Raw genomic sequence first — 7,918 nt, forward strand, 5'->3', positions numbered from 1 at the left:
GCTGGGCAAGATGCATCCCTGTGGCGGGGAGTCCACAGCTGATGAGGCTCCCAGCCGCAGAGGGGAGACCCTACTACATTCAAGCTCATTAGCAACCAGCTATAAGTTTAGTGCACATTTTTGAGGTCTAACTTTGTAGCTGGTTGAAGCTTTTTATTGTATGATAAGTACTTTGCAGGTGTAGCTGGTCTCAAGGTAATTGTGCAATTATCCAGGAATTGTGTGTGATACCTGTAACATGTAGAGGGCCATAGGGTTGCGTAGAGATCAGTCTCGGACTTGGTCTAAGTTAAGGGCGGGCAATTATTTTGGGCGGAGGGCCGCTTACTGAGTTTTGGCAAGCCATCAAGGGCCACGTGCCAGGCAGCCAGGGGCAGATATATTCATTTTCTAATTTTTTTAGGGGCCCTGCGAGCCCGAATAGAATGGCCTGGTGGGCCGCATCTGGCCCCCGGGCCACATTTTGCCCACCCTGGTCTAAGTCAATATTTGCATTAATGATTTTGGAAGATGAATCAGAATTCATGTTTGAGGTGATATATTTTATTAGACCAGCTAGATATTTGCAACAACAACAACAAAAAATATTTATTTGCAAACTTTAGGGCACAGGTACCTTCTTCAGGCATAGGAGAAAAGATTGTAAAAGATCTCCTGGGTAGAAATGAAAGTTCATATATCATAGGAGAGTTGAAATTGTGGTAAAATCTCCTGTTTGGAACAGCTCATTTTATGCAGATTAGGCTCAGAGAAAAGTTGGAATAATCTGTTTACCTTGAAGGTGTTTGGTGGCAACCAGGATCTTCTGGCCGGGAATGTCTTACGTGGTGAGGTATCTCTGGGCTCTCTGATAATGCAAACTGAGATATTTATTACATTTTAGATGATGCCAACCCAGGAGGGTTGCAAGCCCTTTGGGGGATAGTTACAATTCAGACTTATCTTGACAAATATGAGCGATGTTCTTTCATGGGGATGGTCCTGCTCTGAGCAGGGGGTTGGATTAGATGATCTTCTGAGGTCCCTTCTGTGCCTAATTTTCTATGATTCTATGAGCTAGAATTCAGTAAGGAAAAATGCAAAGAAATACACTTAGGTAGTAATCAACTGCACAATGACAAAATTGGGAATAACTGGTTAGGTAGCTTTTCTCCAAAAAAAAAAAAAAAGGATTTGGAGATTATTAAGGGATCATAAACTGAATATAAGTCAACAGTGTCGTACAGCTGCAAGAAAAACAAACATCACTTTGGGATGCATGAATAGGAGTGTCAACAGGCAACATAATTCTTCCATTCTGCTCAGTATAGGTAAGGTTTCAACAGGATTAGTACATTCAGTTTGGAGCACTACACTTCAAAAGGGATCTTGATTAATTGGAGAGAGTCCAGAAGAGAGTGACAAAAATGATCACTGGTCTAAAACAAGTGACCTGAAGGAAGATTAGAAGAATTGGGTTTCTTTACTCTACAGAAGAGAAAACAGAGGAGACATGTAAGTCTATAAAAAGTTACTATAGAGAAGTTATAAACTGTATCCCATGTCCACTGGGGAAAGAGCAAGGGTACAAGACCCACATTTCATCAAGGGAGATAGAGGCTGCACATCAACAGGGAGACGCATTTTCTAACCCTGAGAATAGTAAAGAATTGGAAAGGAGGACCTAAGAAGACGGTGGAGTCTCCAGCGTGGGAGGTTTTTAAGAACGGGTTAGACAAACATCTGTTAGGAACGGGTAGATCAGTTGTTCCCAGCCTTTTTAGACTCAAGGCACCCCTCCGTATCTTTTTTTAATTGGATGGCATATCAAAAAGTAATGTATTTATTACAGTGCTTGCCTCCTTATACAGCAGCCAGGTAATGTGTTTGGGTGCGGGGAGGGGTAAAGGAGAAGAGCCACACTGGGATGAGCGTGTGTTTACCTCCTTGTAAAAGGGCTAGACCATGGGGGCAGGGAGCGGCCAGGCAAAAGAGAGGCCGAGCCTATGCTTGTCCTCTCACACCACTCACTCTTCAGAAGAACTTGTAGGGTGCCATAGCGCTTGGTTGAGGAGCAGTGGGGTAGATAGAGTTGATTTTGTCATGGGGCAGAGGGATAGACTAGACGACCCCTTCCAATCTTTATTTTCTATGATTTCCATTTTAAAATGTAGATGCTAGACCTATGTGGAATATTCTAGTACCTATATCACCATCAGTGTCTACAGAGAGAAAATCACCTCCATACTCCTGCTCCCTACTCCCCTGGGTTTACATCCAAGGTACTGGGCCTTCTTTTAGCTCTTCTTTGCATCTCACTGGGAGCTCATGTTGAGTTGTTTGCCTACTATGACCCCAACTCCTTTTTCAGAGTCCCTGCTTTCCAAGATGTAGTTCCCCCTTCCATAAGTTAGTTGCACGCACCTTGTTTATGGATGTACAACTTGCATTTGACTGAATTAATCCACATTTTGTTTGCATGAGCCCAGTTTACCAAGTGACCTATACTGCCCTGTAAGACTGCCCTGTCACCCTAATCTAGCACTCCACCACTCTCATTGTCCCCTGAAAACAAGATCCTGTAGGACCTCATTAGAAATTTCGCCATTAAATGATGAACCCCCATGGCCAATAATTTTGAGATCTGTCAGTCAGTTCTTAACATATTAATGTGTGCTCTCATAAAGAGCCCAACGCCTTGTTTCATTGAAGCATATCTTCTAGGAAGACCTCCACTTGAGATGAAGAATGCACTTTCTCTTTGTTTAGGGGGGTAAATCAGTCTTCCTGCTAAAAAACATGTGTCATCTTTCTAACACATTTTTTTCTTTTGTTGGCTTACACATTTTCTTTCTTCTAATGCCTGTCTCTGCTAGATTAGAAAATCTTTCAGTACCTGGAAGTTTCAAATAGATCCAGTATTCATATTCATGTCTTGTCCTAAACTGCCAAATAGTATGGTTATATAAACTGCTGGTCACCACATTTCATTGTGGTTATTTTTCACTTGTGCCTTACATGATTGCTATGCATCCTATTCTTACATACTAGTTTATTAAGCTCAATATACATGTACATTTGTAATCAGAGTGATAAAGTTGTCTAAAATTCAATGTCCATAATTTATTCACCCCACCAAGTTGCATATGAGGACTTCTAATATTTGTTAGATGCTTCATGATAATTAGTTTCTCTACAGTTATTTAGAAAGGAAGGGATCTACCATGCATCCAAAAGCCCATAAATTGCATGCTACATGTTAGCTAGGGGGAGATTGCAAAATATAACAGTAATAGTGGTGAAAAATGGTAAGTGTTGTAAGAGGTGCAGAAGACAGATGTTCTGAGACTTTCAAAAGGACTCGCATGCCTATTCCCTGATCAAAGGTCACATCTTGTCCTTCTGGTAGTATTTCAGCAAATGCTTGCATCATTGCACTGTAAAACAGTGACATACATCCTAGTATAACTATAATGTTTAGTCACTAGCTTCCTAGGGGGAAGAGGGCTGAAGACAGATCCAATACGTGAGATAATTTGGACTTCAAACCAAACCTTTCATGTAGTTACCTCCCACACTGCAATCTGATGTTGCTGTTCAGCCAAGATTTTATTCTGTGGAATAAAGTGGGGAAAATAACCAGTAGGAGGCTTTTTGGGTCATGGAGTGGTATTTTGTTGCTGTTGTTCTATGTTTGTACTGAGTTTGGGCCCTTGTCCATGAGGGGGGCTGCAAGGTGCTAATGAAAATAATACTTAATAGCAATAATAATCCATAAATGAGGAGTAACATGGGAGGGAGCTGCTGAGAAAGAAAAAAAAAAAAGCGGATTTCAAGAGCAATTTTTGTGATTTTTTTTTTTTTTTGGAGCAATTAAAATCGGTGAATTTCAGCATTTTCAATCTTGCAAAATCAAGGGGAAAGAAAATACACAGTTTTATCTTTGCATTCAACTATTTCTATATATCATCTCTTATGGCTTATGGTGCAGCAAAGCCCAATGAATAGATGCATATTGATCAGTAGTTCAAACATCTGGAGTTCACACACCTGGATTACCTAGAGCTTGCACATGACATTGGGAGGATCCTTCCAGCCCTGCTGTCCTATGATTTTACTTGTGAGAGGCTTAATAGCAATGAAATAAGTAAATGGGTCTGGCCAATGTCTTAAAAAAAAATAAAAATTGTCAATTTTTTAGTGAAAAATATATGCAGGTTTTACTCAAAACCTTTTGCAGGGATTCAGCCGTCCTTGCAAAACATCTGCCCGTGACACGCCATCAAGATTCTTCACAAATTTAGGTATGCACAATTTTCAGTCTACATTGAAAAGATTTAAACTTTGGGTTGTATTTTTTTTTTATGTAAAATATCTCCCCAGAAGGAGAATTAATTTTCCTTCTCCACAACAACAACTCGAAGCTTAGTCATCCGTTGGCCTAACGTGCGGTAATGGAGCTCCTAAAGTGAGGTTATCAGATAACAAATCCAAGTGGTGGTGCTCTCGCGGATTAAGTCCAGGGAGTCCAGAGACTTCGACACAAAAACAGACGTCTGCTTAAGCTGACGCACAAGAATCACTGAAATCAGCAGGGCCACTCATGGTTCATGAAACGTATTAGTCTTTGCAGGATTTGTGGCCTTACCTTTGACTAGGAAATAGTTTTCCAATCACGCAACAACCGATTTTCCCCTGTCTCAAATTGAGAGGCAAATTCATAATCTTGAAAATGTCTGCAAAGTGATAAAAAAAATTAAAAATCAGTGCATGTTAGTCAAAAAATACCATTTTTGATTATGATTCTTTCTACATTCTAAATAGAAATGAATTACATTTTAAAGCTAAAGAGTAATTATGACCCAGAAAATGATTTATTTTTTAATTGTTGTAATGGGATGGGTTGACAATTAAAAAATAATAATAATAACCCTCTTTCCTGTGATATCTTTCAAAATCAGCCATCTTTTTCTTTCTTTTCTTGATAAAAATTAAGGGGAAAGAAAAAAAAATCTTTCATTTGAAAAACTCTTGCCAGGTCTATTGTTAACTCTGCACAAACTGGCCGGGGCAGGTCTCCTGGCATCTATCTGTTGGCTGCTTCATCTATAAAATGAGGAAGAAGATGATGACTAATAAATTCCTTCATGGAATTTTCCTTGGAGAAAAAAAATTACCTTCCAGCAGTTCTCAAAATCATTTTTTTTCCCTCTGAAAAACACCCATTCTAATTCTGGCAAGAAATGTTGGAACTTTCTTTTTTTGGTTTCATTTGGCTACAAATGACAAAATGTTAGTTCAGATTTGGTCTAAAACAATGCCAAACCCAATGCATGTGGAAGTGCTGATTTCAAGGACAGCTCTTCCTTCCCTTTCCATCAATGCTGGCTTCCAACTCCAAAGTTTTTCAAGTTTTGTTTGGGGGACAGGTTCCGCTTTGGCGTTTCCATGTTTGGTTCTTGTTGCTAGTGAGTACAGGTGAGCACAGTGAGTACAGGTGGGAAGAGAAGAAGTAGAAGAATGAATAGAGAACAGTCACCAGTTGTTACCTCCTTATCCCAGGTATTGCAGGTAGCATGGCTAAGCAGTCATAAAGAGGGTTTTGAACGGTGATTCTGTTCTGACCCCAGCAATAAGGAAACTCATGAGAGCACCTAAAGGCTTTTAGCAGACACATTCAGTGCTCTAGGCCTTTGATCACTCTTCTGCTTCTCACATCCTAGATGTTTTTCCAGAATCATGCACAAATGATGGCTCTTCCTGTTGCTGCAGCAAGGTCCTCCTTTGTAGAGGGCTCACCAAGGAGTCGACAAATGAGCAGGTGCTCCATGGTCTACTCTGCACTTCACCGCAGTCTCATGTATTCGTGTCATTAGTGTTTGATCATATGTGTTTCTGATCTTCCCGTTGGTGTGCACAGGCTGTTCAGGCATTGCCATGTTGACCAGTCTGTATCAGCCCCTCTGGGAAGGTCCTCCTGGGTTTCCAGGTGCATTTCAAGGCATCTGGTCACACCTAATCTTTCCTGCCATAACCTCAGTCACACCATCAGCCATAGCGTCCGAGGGTGCAATACTGGTCGCACAACTCTTCCTCGAGCCACTTGGTTACTTCTGTGTGACCACAGGATGGATGTCAGGGGGGCTTCCACCTGCTGTGATCTTTCTTTTTGGCTCTCTACTTTTCTTCTAGTATCAGGTGGTAGGGCTGTGCGAAATTTCACCGGCTGTTTCGATTCGATGCTGTTTCAACTCATTTTGAGCTGGAAACAGCAAAATTGAATCGAAACAAAGGACTTTGAACCAGCCTCGAAACAAAATGAGGCTAGTTGAAACATTTCAAACGTGTTGAAATGTTCCGAGTTTGGAAGCAGCCAGCAGCAAGGTGGTGGGAGACAGATCGGGCTGGGGATGAGAAGTCAGCCCAGCTGGGCTCAGTTCCTTTCCCCAGCCCAATGGTCAGGCGAAACGTAGAAACAGCCTGACTGTTTCGACGAAGTGAAACGGAACAGCTGTTTCGACTCAAAAATGAAATTCAAAACAAAACACTTCCATCCACACCACGAAACTGAAGTCGAAACGGAACAGCGCCATTTCGCACAGCCCTGTCAATTGGTATGGCGACAACCAGCAAGTGCAAGCTGTCTTTTGGTGTTGGCTTTAGATATCCAGTTATTTCATGACACTTCCCATTTAGAACTGGGTTTGGTTTCTTGGCATGGCCTGATCATTCCCATACTGGACATGCATGCTTGGCGGTGGAGTACCACAAGGCAATAGCAGTGGCTTGTCTTGTTCTGCGTGTGCTGGACTGAAAATGATGCCAGTGTTTTTCAACCTTTAGAGACTGTCCAGACCCTAATCGCCTGCTGGAGCTCTGGATGGTACTTTGCCTGGAGTCATAGGCACAGGAGCATACCCTCAGCTACAGCCCTTAAAGGGAAGACTCTGTTGTCTACCCACCATTTTCTAGCCCATCTTGCCCTGTGGGGAACTATAAAGAGGGCAGCTGTGGCTAGCCCTTAGTGTAAAGGGAAGAAGCTCCTTGCTCCTTAACCACTTAGGAGGGCAGCCACAACCTGGGATGGGTGAGGGGAGGGTAGCCCAGTGATGCTACCCAAGCAAGATAGGATCCCAGAATAAATTCAACAGGAACTTTATTGTGGATGGACCCGAAGTCTTGCTAAATCAGTGATTCTCAACCAGGATGCTGCGGTGCCTCGAGATCCTTTGGAGGGTGCCGTGGGGGTGCAGTGCATGGCTACGTGTGCAGACAGGATTCACAAAATAAACCCAGAGATTTCAAATGGGAATCCACAGTGCTAAAGCCTTCCTGCCCCACGGCAATCTTGTGCAGCTCTATTGGAGAAGGATTGCTCTAGTCTTTTTTCCGTACTCAAAAGAAATGAGTGAAAACTCAGAGCTGGCATTTTGCAGGGGGGTGTCTCCAGCCTAAAAAGACCTCAAACCGCTGGATTAAACTAATTCCCACAAGCCACAAGGTTGGCTTGAGGGTGCACCTAAAGCCCCAAGAATGAGGGGCGATTGCTTAGCCTCCATGCCCTTCTCCATCAAAAGAACACGGGCATCCCTTTCCAGCCCCTAACATCTGCGCATCCATCAAGTCATCATCACTTACCTACGGCTGCCCCATACTTTTAGGCGGCAGCTGAAGCATTCAAGATCCTGTGTGGGAGTGAGAGGGCTTCAAGGGGAAGGGCTGGGAGAGCTCGCACCTCCCCTGCCCCCCAACACTGCCGCGGTTGTGTCAGGCAGTGGCAGTGTTGAGTCCATTAACCCAGCCTTCCAGCCCTTGTGCGCCTCTGTTTGATCGCTCCCCTCTATTATATATATATATATATATATAAATATTGGGACTCGTGGTGCTGCCAGACTCCGGGAGCAAAGAGAGGGAAGGCAGAGCCGGGGCACGCCGCATC

The 7,918-nt window shown here is 42.9% G+C and overlaps 1 long non-coding RNA gene across 1 annotated transcript in view; it reads right to left on the reverse strand.

The window, feature by feature from the left end:
• Positions 1–7,781, reverse strand: part of LOC112548640 — a 25,154-nt gene extending 17,373 nt beyond the window's left edge. Inside the window, exons 1-2 of the long non-coding RNA XR_003092296.1 lie at positions 7,618–7,781; positions 775–4,715 (exon numbers count right to left, since the gene is read on the reverse strand). This is a non-coding gene — a long non-coding RNA (uncharacterized LOC112548640). The remainder of the gene's footprint in view (positions 1–774; positions 4,716–7,617) is intronic.
• Positions 7,782–7,918: the final 137 nt, after the last annotated feature.

The sequence above is a fragment of the Alligator sinensis genome, unplaced genomic scaffold (assembly GCF_000455745.1).
Source record: "Alligator sinensis unplaced genomic scaffold, ASM45574v1 scaffold1345_2, whole genome shotgun sequence".
Classification (NCBI taxonomy): domain Eukaryota; kingdom Metazoa; phylum Chordata; order Crocodylia; family Alligatoridae; genus Alligator; species Alligator sinensis.